General features: G+C 42.5%; 1 protein-coding gene across 2 annotated transcripts in view; it reads right to left on the bottom strand.

Moving 5' to 3' along the window:
* Positions 1-8,056, bottom strand: part of LIFR (LIF receptor subunit alpha) — a 53,669-nt gene extending 45,613 nt beyond the window's left edge. The window contains exon 1 of one of the 2 annotated variants that reach the window (XM_041396000.1): positions 7,943-8,056. The gene's annotated coding sequence lies outside the window, so the exon portion shown is untranslated. Of the gene's footprint in view, positions 1-7,484; positions 7,745-7,942 lie in introns of those variants that run through there. The other variant, XM_041395999.1, reaches the window with a different exon arrangement.
* Positions 8,057-12,129: the final 4,073 nt, after the last annotated feature.

The raw sequence follows: 12,129 nt of genomic DNA, 5'->3' as shown, positions 1-12,129 counted from the left end.
CACCTATGTCCTCTGAGGAGAGGGTATCTGACAGCCAAGGAGTGCTGCTCGTGACTAACTCACTGCAGATTTATGCAAGATAATAAGCCTCAGTAACCTCATATATACACATATTGCTCTGGAATTTCAGAAATGTTAAGCATATGACTAATTCTAACTTATGAATGAAGGTATGCACAAACTCACACTTGCACTATTGGCAGGAGCCCAACTGCAGGAGCTCTTACCTTAGTCTTTGGTACAGGACAGCTGAATGCTGAACTAGGCATTCACATGAAGCACCTGAAGCTGAAAGACTCACACAAACCATTGCTAGGAATGCCACACTTGAGGATCACTCAGAAAATAGATGAAATTATATGTTATGTGTTTGAGTATGTGAAGAGGCAAATTAATACTATTTTGCTGAAAGGCTGTTAGTGACCAAATTCTACAGCAGCTATTGTAATGCTGAGTACTTGCTCCCATTTCTGTCTGCAGTAATCACTGCCCAAATTTCAACCCAGAGCTACCTTCTGATTAGCAAGTATGAATACACCAGGGGAAAAGGATAGCAGACAAGAATCTAATGTTTTCAAGGAAGCACTCTTCACATGTTAACACCAGCCGAAATATGAGGAAGGAACCGGAAAACGTTCAGTTTTCAAAGTATCAGTTATTGCAGCTCAAGCAAATAAATATATAAAAGATATTGAAAATAAAAGTCTAACAACTTTTTTCTGTACGGATCAAGCTACCTTACAAAAGCCATTGATCCAAGAACACAAGAGAAAAACTAGCCATTCATTAGCAGTGGAAATGGTTTCATCCAGTACAAAGTCAATTTATACTCAGGATCAAATTATTTGAACAGTTTGGGTCTGTTGTTGCAAAGGCTAACACAATATAACTATTTAGTTCAGAGAGATTACTTGGTCACAGTTCTCAACTACCTGCGTAGAGAAAGGATTTAAACTTAGCCCACCGTTTAAGACACAGGAGGAAATGCCATGTAGTAGACCTCCACTGAAAAGCAAACATTGTGAAAAGTAAAACTAATTAAGTATTGGCAAAGGTTTTCACAGGAGGAGTGAACTGGTTGAAATAAAAGTAAGATTGAATGTATTAATTACTAAGAAATTCTAAATATGGGAGCAATGCAAGTCTTACTATATTAAAGCCTTTGGTTCACATTACTCTGTCAGACTAGATTAGCACAAATCATGCACAGATCTCACTTTAGAAAGGATTTTAATGGTGAAGGAAGACAATATGAAAGGGACAAAAGACAGACTTTGAGGCAAGACTTACAGTAAGAGTCACATAGAATCTTGCTCGATTTACATCCACACCGACCCTGTCTTTTGAAATATGTGGCAATATTTGATCAAAAATATCCCATCATCTTGAAAAAAGAAACAGACCAATCACATCTAATTTGAAGAAGGCTGTTCTATATTGGGAATTATGACAATGCTGCTCCAGCAGATGAAATATGAGTTATGTGCCTTGAGACCTGTGCACTAAGGGCTTCCCACAGCTATGACCTTTGGAAATGTGTGGAGCAGGAGGAAGGAGGGGAAAAAGAAAAGGAGCAGGTAGAATCTAGGGAACAGATGTTATTATCTTTACAACTAGGTGAAGCCCTAGAGGAGTTTGACATTTAAGTTCACCTCACATCCAGACTACTTCTGTTCTTTTTGCACATAACTCAAGACAACACATGTTTACAACAAAAATAAATATTTTTCTTTTTGTTTTTTGTTTCCTTTTCTCTCACCTAGTCTCTTTTTTCTGCCTAGGATTAAACATTAGAAGCTTATCTCCTTGGTTTTAGCTCCAGAGCAGCTGTAAAAACTTCAGAGGTCACAGGTCTCTTGCCGCAAGTGCTGAACTTGATCCAAAACATGAATTATTGTGAAAATTAGTTATAAGTGGAATACTTACAACTTACATTCACCCTCTGGACTTCAGAATCTGCAGAAGCTCCACCTATAATACCGACCATTATAATTTTCTTCTGAAGGTCATTTGATTTAGGAAGCATTTTTGCCCTGCAGTAATATTCAAACTAATTATTTGAGAAAGATATTTTGAAGATCTGTCCTCACTGATTTTACATTTAGGAGAGGCCATTAGAGCACCCAGTTCAAGAAGGACAAAACCATGATCTGCCATACAAACATAGTTACATCACATGATGAGCAGTGCTGCTGTCTTGGCACAAGAGTTTCTGGATGACTGTGCTAAATCCTGTTTGGAAAGGAGAAGGGCTGCCAGGCCAAGGCAGATACCACCAAATAACCAAAGGCAACCAAATAACCAAAAGGCAACTGCTCAAACCTGCCCCACGCTGAGCAGAGCCAAGACTCTTCTTTCACTTGCTCAAATTTCTCTTTCCTACGGATTCTCCAATGTGGGATGTACAACTCCCAAACATGCATGTAATTTGAAATGCAGCTAATAAAGGAAAATAAAATATGAGTATCAGATATTCTCATACCACCCTGATGGACTGCAGTGTGGAGGTGTCTTCATGAACAGCCTAAATGCTCCAGAGAGGCTCACCTTCACACTGTTTGAGACCACCCTAAGTCTGGACTAGACAACTTTGCAGCAAGTGGCCTGGGTCACCATCTGGATCCAAAGCAGCTTTTCCTGTTCTGTGTTCAAAGTGTTTGAAATGATGAAAGAGCAATTTTTAAAGCTTTAGGCTGAAACGTGTGTCATGCCCAAGGGCACAATGTGGAGGGCATTCAGGGGCATCAAGCCAGCCGGGAGAGAGCTGGCTTGCTCTGCTCACCACCCTAGCCAACCTTGCCGTAGGACATACCCCCACCATTCAGAAAAAATGCTCAACTTGCTGTGTTACATACAGTCAACTGAGCCTGCATTTCTTCTTGGAGGGAAGTAACTGATTCAGGGAGCAAAACTAGCTTAAGTGGGTGGCTGAGGTCCAGAAGTAAAACATAGACCATTTCTGAGCCAGATTGACAGTGTAAACCACCCTCAACCACCCCTGTTGTTTGTACTTACATTATATCTTTAAGCAACTTGTGCAACAATGACAAAATTATGCAAGCATAAGAAGCATTCCAGTGTACTTTTCAGACAGTGTTTCTCACCTAAAGAAACCACTCAAATGCATTGCTTTATTTACATCTCATAATTATGCACTACAAATTACCAGGCAACCTTGATATGAAATTATCAAGGTTCAGTCAATATTATAGAGCTGTTACCAGTGCCGCTGTAGGTACAAAGAAAGTACAAATGCATACGTCTATTTTTGGAATATACGTATATTCCATAATAAAGTACTTTTTGACTGTTGATCAAAATGCAGGAAGCTATACTGGCAGAGAACACTAGCATAACATTACTCATCAATATAGAACCATTCCCCTCCAAAACAAAAGAAAACAAAAAAAACAAAAAACAAAAAACTCCACCAAAAACTAAAAAAAAAAAAACACCACAATAATTTCCTAACCAATGGTACTGTATCACTGAAACTGGCTGACTGGGGAGCAACTGCTGCAACATAAAATCAACCTCAAGGAAGCACTACTTTATCTACTTAAGGAAATTTCATGAGACTGAGGCTGGCTGAAAGGCTGTGCTTTTGATTTTGCAGGAAACTGCCCCGAATTGCTGGGTACAGGGATGAGAAAGGAGACTGCTCCCTGACAACACATGGCCCAATAGAGGGGAGAGGCAGTGCTAAAACCAACCTGCCAAAACAGCAGTCCATCCTCTGCTGTGGGCTGCGCTGAGGGTCTGATTTTTGGCAGGGTAGGAAGTGAGGCAGAAGGAGCAGGGAATTGCCGCAGTGCTGTCCTTGTTTCCATGACATGTGCTTTTAAAACTTGTGCTCCCTGAGGTAAAAGGCACAGTTTGGACTCAACAGCTGACAACTCAGCAGTTCTCTGCCTGTGGGATAAGGGAAAGATGGTTCTGTTGTAGCAACAGTTGACCTCACTCCAGTGCCAGCTCCAGACAGTGCATGGAAAGGAGGGGGTGCATATGCCCTTCAAAACCTTACACCCTGACCAACATTCATACCAATGGCTTAGCAGCTATTTTTAGCCTAAGCACTTTCTGCTTACAGTGAAACCTGCTACTAGGAATGATTCCAAGAGACAGCAGCAGGGAAAGGCAGACAGCAGCAAAGTGGCAAAAGGCCCTGTTGAGCTTCTGGTGCTTGCAGGAGTTCAAGGACCTTACGGACACACAACAGCAGGGCTCCCACAGTCTGTAAATGTAGGGATTGCAGATTTTCCAGAGGAAGGAGGATAGCAGTGAGCAGCAAATAAATCATAATGTGAATGAAAAACAGTCCCCAAATATATTTCTTAGGGAGAGATAAGAACTTCCAAAGATTATTCTAATTAAAATCTGTTTGTTTGTAAGTTAGTAAGGAAGGAAGGCAAAGAACACAGGGGACTTCTGTGTTTTCTAGTGATACATATCCTGCTGCCTCTCAATCCCTCAAAATACAGGTAAGAAAATAGGTCTGTTCATCTAGGAATTTATATGGCCCTCATAATTGCCGTGCTAATGACTCTGGAAGAAATCCATACCATTCTGTAAGATCATCCTTGAAGATATTTAAGCATGTATAAAACTCAAACTTTTGATGCTTCAACCTAAAAGAGAAAGGTTTGAAAATCCCACTTAGTTGCAGGTAAATATTAGAGAGGAACAAGAAATAAAAGGAGAGGTGATGGTAAATTTTGCAGGCATCAGCATGCACAGATGCAGTCTCATGTTTGACAGGTCCACTGCCTGATGCTTAAGCTCTCAAGATTCACAAAGCAACTACTCCCTGCTTGTATCTGCTGATAAAATGAGCACAGAACCAAAGAATCAGGTTCCAAAGAAAAAAGCTGTTGCTTTTGCTTAAAGACATAGGAGAAGAAAGCAGCAGGAATGTTCCCTTTTCTGAGGCAACCCAAGTCACTGCAGCACTTGTGGGGGTATTAGAAACACCTCAGGCTACTCAAAGTGACAGATGAGTCAGGATGAAGACTCCTCCAGCCCTTCTGTCGATTCTGAAGCTTAAGTAACAACTGACTCAGTGCTACCTCATGTCCTTGTGAGATGACACTCACTGGAAGTACAGGATCATGGTCTCCAGGTCTTGGTCCCAAGAATTATTTTCATCTTTACATTAAACTGTTTATAGAACAAAATGTATCAACCAGCTCTGGAACATAGAGCACGTCTCAAGTCTTATCTGGAAGCAATTTATTTTTTCTTTTTTTAGACAAATTTGATACCTACCAGTCAAGAATAACCATAACTAAATCTCAAGGGCAAAAGAAAAACATAATTCATCTGCATCAGCATTATGATATATGATATTCTGCAAGACAGAGTCAGTAGTTACAAACATCTAGTTTGTTTAAGTACATCTTTTCATAAAGCACATAATTTGCTGTCAGACACTCATTGGATTAAGCAATCCAACATTTATACTCTAAAAGAGCTGTTTCTAATACATTTAGAGATTCTATTCTAGTATTACCTATGGATGTTAATAAATTCAGATATTTTTTTAAACATTTTCAAACACCCTGGTCTGCACGACGCTGAAATAGATGCGACCTTAAAGCCAGAGACCGTAACTCAACAAGCGCCTGAAATTAAAGTCCTATGAATACCTGCTAGAGTAGCAGCAGCAGCTCTGCCACGTGTGAAAAAGTCTTCCTCTTTTTGAGACGAGCATCCCCACTCACATGGCTGTTCCCAGGTATTCCTGATTTGCCTTTGGCAAGTCTGTGAGAATGCCCTCACCTAAAGGTTAAGCCTCCCCCTTTCCTCAGCACACCTGTAAAGGGATTTTGCACAATCTAATTCACAGATACTGTGAATTCACTGGTTGCTCTCGGTGACTAAAGTGGTGTGTTTGGAGAGTGCACAATGGAAACTGTTATCACTTCGTAATGCTGATAAAAGTTTGAATAGGTGAAACAGTGATAAGATGAAAGATGCAAAGACTTAGTGAACAGAAAGCAAACAAAATTGAGTGATCCACTGACTCCCTAAAAGTTATATTCCAAACCAGCTCCAACTTAATGATTTGTAAGCCTTCCTTTTGTGACTTTCTGCAAATTTTACACGGTAGATCACAGCCCTGCAGTCTACTGAGACGAGTCTGTCTTTTTTTAGACCCCTCTCCAAAGTAACCTGCATCTCCAGCTAATGGCCAGCAACTCATGCTGACAAATAATAACCAAGTGCAGATATGGTGCTTGCTACTCATTCTGTGGATACACTCATGGCATTTGCTCCTCTCTCCTCCACATCCAAATCCTTTCTCTCATCAAAGATAATTTTTGTTTTGATCTTGATTCAAATTGTTGCCAAATAAATCCAGAAGACTTCTAGGTCTATTCTCACCTTTATGTACAGAAATCAAAGCTTATCTTTATCACCAAAATCATGCAGCATAAAATGGTTGATGAGCTAAGGACAAGCACAGACTTTCTGCAGATCAAGGCATTCATGCATTCTTCCCTACAGGATGTGCAAACCTTGACATATAAAGCACGTGGGCACTGATGGATCTACACCAAAAAACATACTGTCTCAGCTGGCATTGCCACATGCTGATTTGAGAGGGAACATGGCATGACAGAGTTCAACCTTTCTCACAATTACTAAACCTGCTTAGTCTTATTAGCTGTCTGGGCTCATGCTGTGGGGTTGAACTAAGAGTTTAGGAAGGATTTAAATATTTCTTCTAGAGTAAGGAGAAAAGGCAGAATGGACTTCCAGGTGCGATGTCAAAGGCAAGTCACACTGCCTTACTTAGGTAATAAGCTGAGTTTCAAATACAGCAGAAGTCAACCCAATTCCTAAGCTTTCCTGAAGGAAATTTGACAGATGGCCTTGATAACGGAGTATAAACATTGACTATTTTTGCAATGTTAATTTTAAGTGTGAAAGTCTGTCGAAAAGAATCAGAGTGATAATTCCTACACAGTAGCTCACTATCCCACTCTCCTCAGTATTAGTATACTACCTATCCAGATTTTCACTCCCATTCATAGCAAACTTCCCAGGCATTCACCAGCAATGACAATTGAAAAACAAAACAAGCGTATAACCAATTCCTACCGAAGTAATACACAGCATGCCAGCACAACACAGTCAATTCAGATTTACATGCTGAATCTTACAAGGGAATAACGTTCTTTACAGAACTGCCTCAAAGGTTTTCACAGATTGTTTTCAAACACGACATCTAGACACATTAGAAATTCAATCACTCAAAACAGACACAGCTACCGCTGTTCCAGTGTCCCTGTACAGCCAGTGCGCAGAGGCGCCCAGCATGTCTGGATGCTCCCAAACACAGAAGGGGTTTTGGAGTTCCCTCCTAAGGTCCATTTTTCAAAAGGGTGCTACAAATAAAATAAAATAAAATAAAATAAAATAAAATAAAATAAAATAAAATAAAATAAAATAAAATAAAATAACGCATAAATAGTATTTACCCGCTGCTCAGTCCTCGAGCCAGCCAACCTGCCGGCCAGCGGAATGAGCTGTTGACAAAACACAGCTTCTATTTAAGTCGCAGGCTCCGGCAGCGGCAGAGAGGAGCCGCCGGTCTCCCCCCGCGCCCCCGAGGGAGGCTGCCGCGGTCTGCGCCCGCACCGGCTCCAACCCCCGCCGCGCCCCCGGCGCCGCCGCCACCGCCACCTGTCCCCAGCCCCGGCCGAGCCCCGAGCCGCACGACACCAGGCAGGCAGCTGGGGGGCTCTCCGAAAATCCCCGCCGCCGCGCTGGGTCCCGGTGGGGCTGCCAACCCCCTCCGCCCCTCCCGGCCGGCACCTCCCCGGGGCGGGCAGAGCGAGGGAGGGATGGAGGGAACATCCATCATCGCGCCCCTCGGGCCGCCCCCTCCCAGGTGCGAGCGGCCGGGAGCGGGCGCCCGGCGCGGTCCCACACTCACCCGGCGCCGCCCGGCCGTGCCCTGAGGGGGCCGCATGCCGCGGGTGCGCGGGCGGTGCGCGGCGCGGCCCAGCTCCGGCGGCAGCAGTGCGCAGCGCCGACAGGAAGGAGGGATGGAGCGGCGGGTTCGGCCCCGCTGCAGCAGCCCCGGTGCTGCCGTGCCGAAGCTGCCCGGCGCTGCGGGCTGACGGCGCCCTTGGCCGTGCGGGGGGGGCGAGCTGCCGGGGGCGCCGCAGCGCCGGCGGTGTGGCTGGGTGCCCCGCGGGCTGTGGCGAGTGTGCTGCGCGGAGGGTGAAGGCACGGATCTCATCTGAGCCTTTCGGGTTTTCTCTGTGACGCGGTCAAATACCCTTTATAGAAAAGTACCTTGAATACTTCCAGCGCTGGCAGACCTCCGGGGTTGGACGCGGTGGGCCTGGCTCCACAGATGTAGGCCATTCTTGATTCATTTTATCTTTGTATTTGCCACTACTTTTTGAGGTCTGAAACTTGACCTCCAACATTTCTTTGAAGCCGCAACTGTTGCATGTCAGCCTCTCTTGTAAATTTAATTTGAAGTCCTCATAATCCCACAGTCTCAAGAGTCGGGCAATTAAAAAAAAAAAAATGCCATGAGACCCGTAAAATCAGAAGAGTTGGCAAGCCTGTGGCTCGTCTGTTGTGCCCCAATCAACCACAGGAGGATGGGGAGAAAAAGTGAGTGCTGGATTTTCCTTGTGTTTTTCTGCCTACATTTTCCTAGTGCAGTTTTCCTAGTTGCTGCAGATTGTTTGTTTGTCTCACAACCCAGATGACAGAAAACTGCATATACTTGCATGGAATTCCTGGGCCAGACTTTTGTCCCATGATGGCTAAGTAGATTTCAGGTCCCCAAATCCAGACTCTCCTGCCATCCTGCACATTGCCTGCACAGTCTAAGTGAAGACAGGCGGTTCTGTAGAGAAGAAATCTGGCACTGTTCTATCTCCTTTCCAGCATTTTAAGTTGTGCAAACAGAACTGGACATGCAGTAGACCAGCAAGATGCACATGAACCTTGTGGTTCAGTCATGCACCAAAATACATTACTTCAGATCTGTTCTAGCTCAAGAACACCTTGACTTCAGGCCTGAGACACTTGTCTGTATGTTGGCCTCTCAAGAGGAAGGATCCTTATACACCTACAATTTCTGGATTATTTTAAACCTGATTTGAGGAGAAGCTGTGGGCTGTGAATCCCAAGCAGAGCATTAATGCACGTTGAAACACTTACAACTCCAAGGATGGGCAGACTTTAAGACAAGACCCCTAGGGATCTTCTGTTTAGTAGGTTTAAGCAGCTGCGTTTCCAGCACATCAGTCATCCTTTCACAGTACCAAATCTCTCCTCACTAGAAAGGTTGCTGGATGGCTAATTCTGTGTCTTCAATGCAGGCACAAAGAGATTTGATACATCAGCTGCCTAAGAACATTTTCCTGTTTAGTTCCAATTCTAGCTCAGAAGCCCTTCTACTTTTCTTTCATGCAAAAGCAACCAAATCACAATGAAACAGGGAATACTGACAGCACGACAGGGTTTGAGGAGAAGGTGGACATTTCATTGTACACACCTGTCCAAGGGAGGACTGCCTCTGTCCTTGTTTCCAGATCTCATTAGCTGGGACCTGGTGCTCTCTCTAGAGTCTGCATCTAAGTTTTATGAGGATGTAGCATGTACCTTCTGCCATGGATGATACATACCAAGGCAGGTTTCCATCCAAGAAAATGACACGAGAACTGTGTTTAAAAGGCATTCAAAATGTTAAATGAAATTGTACCACCTTCCTTTTCTGCAGCTCATGCTATTTCAGCTTTAGTAAAGGCTCAGAGGCATCTCATTTGATAGAAAGCCCTGTAGCATGTGCATGATACCATCAGCAGTGGCAGAAGATTTGCAAATTTTCTAGATCACAAATCCAAGCAATAGTAATTTTTACTACTTTCTCTGTTTTATTAGCCAAATAGCTTTCCTGTAATTCACAGACATCTCATACAGGATCTGTGTGTGTTTAAGGGTTTTTTTTTTTTAAGCAGAAAAGTGTGATTGTGAAATTAGAAGAGGCTTCCAGGACAAAAAAGAGGTACGGATAGTTCCTGAAGTTGTATTAATGTTTTGATATTGTAATAATGAGTCAATTTTCAGTGACTCAGTTGGAAGTTAAGAGACAGAAATTTCTAGGTCTGGTACAATTTACGACAAGTCTGTATAGCACAACTTTCTAGATGATAAGACTACAGATAGTTGATATCAGTTATGTCTTTTTTTTAGGCCAGTGAAATATGTTAACTTTAATATAAAAACATCCCCTAGATAAATGAGTGGCCTAATTACCATGCCGCTTCTGATCTTCAGTAAATATGCTATGCATGCATACAGTCTCATCATGATGTCTTCTGCGTAAAATATCATACCTGCTATATTTTATGAGGAAATTTATCTGCATAGAGTACATACCCAAAGACCATTTATTTTGTTTCCTGCCTTGTCTCTGTTTTCCAGAAAACTGAAGGACAGATGCTGGAACGCACAACTGTGTCTTTATATAGTCAGTGTATGATCTTGTCATTGATGTCAACAGCAGAAGGGCTGTGCCTTTCAACACTAATATTTTGGACATTGAGAGGGAGAGGTTTAAGTCTCTATGAAAAGTAAGTTAGCTTCAGTTTATTTTAGTCTATCTCAGGGCTTAGTATTACTTAGAGAACAACAGATCTGCTGTCTAGGTCAGAAAAAAGTTCTTGAGGCATGTAATTCCAAATGAAAGTGAGAAGTCCAGCTAGGACATTTTCATTAATGAGAGTTTCCTGGAGCCATTTAGTCTTGTGTTTAAGGGTGTGTTGGTTATTTATGGCAGAGAAAAGGAACGGATGTGTTGATGTTCTGGAACTTTTCCTTTGTGCATTGTTTCTCATTTCACAGTTGTATTTGGCACCCACTTTCCTCCAGCCAATAAAGAATATTAAAGAACTTCCTTTGCTGAGAAGCTGTGTGCACATTTTAGAAGCCATACAGTTTAATCAGAAGTTTGAAAGGTAGTACTTCTACCAGCGTTTACAAAAGCCAGGAATTGCAAATATATAGTAGTGCTGGCAAAGGTCTGCCAATGGTTGTTTTTATGGGCTATCAGTTCCTGTTTTCTTTAAAACAAAATTATATAATGCAACCAACAAAGCAAATTTGGGTCTAACTGAATGTGTTCAGGAAGGCCAATAACAAAACTCAGATTGGCTGTGATAAACGCAGGAGTAACCTCTGCTCATGCCAAGAATAACCTCGAGTACTGGGGATAGTGCATGTATTTCTGTGCACTTACAAAGCACCAGTTCTTTCCTATGAACTCTCAGTGGAAGCATCTCTTGTTGTCAAACTGACATGGAGCTTTTCTTGGAAATGAGGACACTGACTCCAGAGAAATAAACTCTTGGTAATTAATAATTTTCAAATACAGAGCATTTTCTTCATTATTAAAGACCTATGCCGGTAAAATCAGGGACATGTTGGCAATATATTGCTAAAGGGCTTAAAAAAATTCCCTGGTCTCTCTTGTCTACAGGAAAACCATGTAGCCCTTTGTGGTTTTTGTGTTTACAAGGAGAAGCAATGAAGGACTTTGATCTACTGACCTGCACTAACTTTGATAGTGCCATGAATTTAAAAAGAAATGGAAAGAAAAACACTACTTGCCAAAACCAATTAAATTTAGTGCACTCACATTCCTTTTATTGGGAAAAAAAAACCTGCCTCAGATGGCTGGAAATACATGGTGTTGAAATACTGGATTCACTGTCCATAACAGGATCCTTATTGTTGGCAGTGAAAGTAAAGCTTCTCCCATGCATTACAGCGGTGATAGGAGATGGATTACATTGCCACACATTGTCAAATGCCAAGATCTCTGTGTCTAACCAGGGCATTTGTTTGTAGGATAGAAGTGGGGGTACCAACCATTGAGCCTTCACTGAGTACTTTGGGTCCATCTTCACTGGCAACTGCAAACAATTCTTTTGAGCAGATTTTTATATCTTCCTGAGTCAAGCAGCCGTGGTCTGATCTTCCCTCAGACCCTTCCTTGCCTTACTCTACAGAACCTTTGCAAAAGTTTCTGCCCATCACCTTATATCCTCATTTTCACATCTTTATGGCTACTGTCTGCCTTCCTGTTAAGAAGGT

Source organism: Onychostruthus taczanowskii, unplaced genomic scaffold (assembly GCF_017590055.1).
Source record: "Onychostruthus taczanowskii isolate IOZ18803 unplaced genomic scaffold, ASM1759005v1 scaffold123, whole genome shotgun sequence".
Classification (NCBI taxonomy): Eukaryota; Metazoa; Chordata; class Aves; order Passeriformes; family Passeridae; genus Onychostruthus; species Onychostruthus taczanowskii.
The sequence above is the reverse complement of the archived record's forward strand: the minus strand, read 5'-3'. Positions and strand labels throughout refer to the sequence as shown.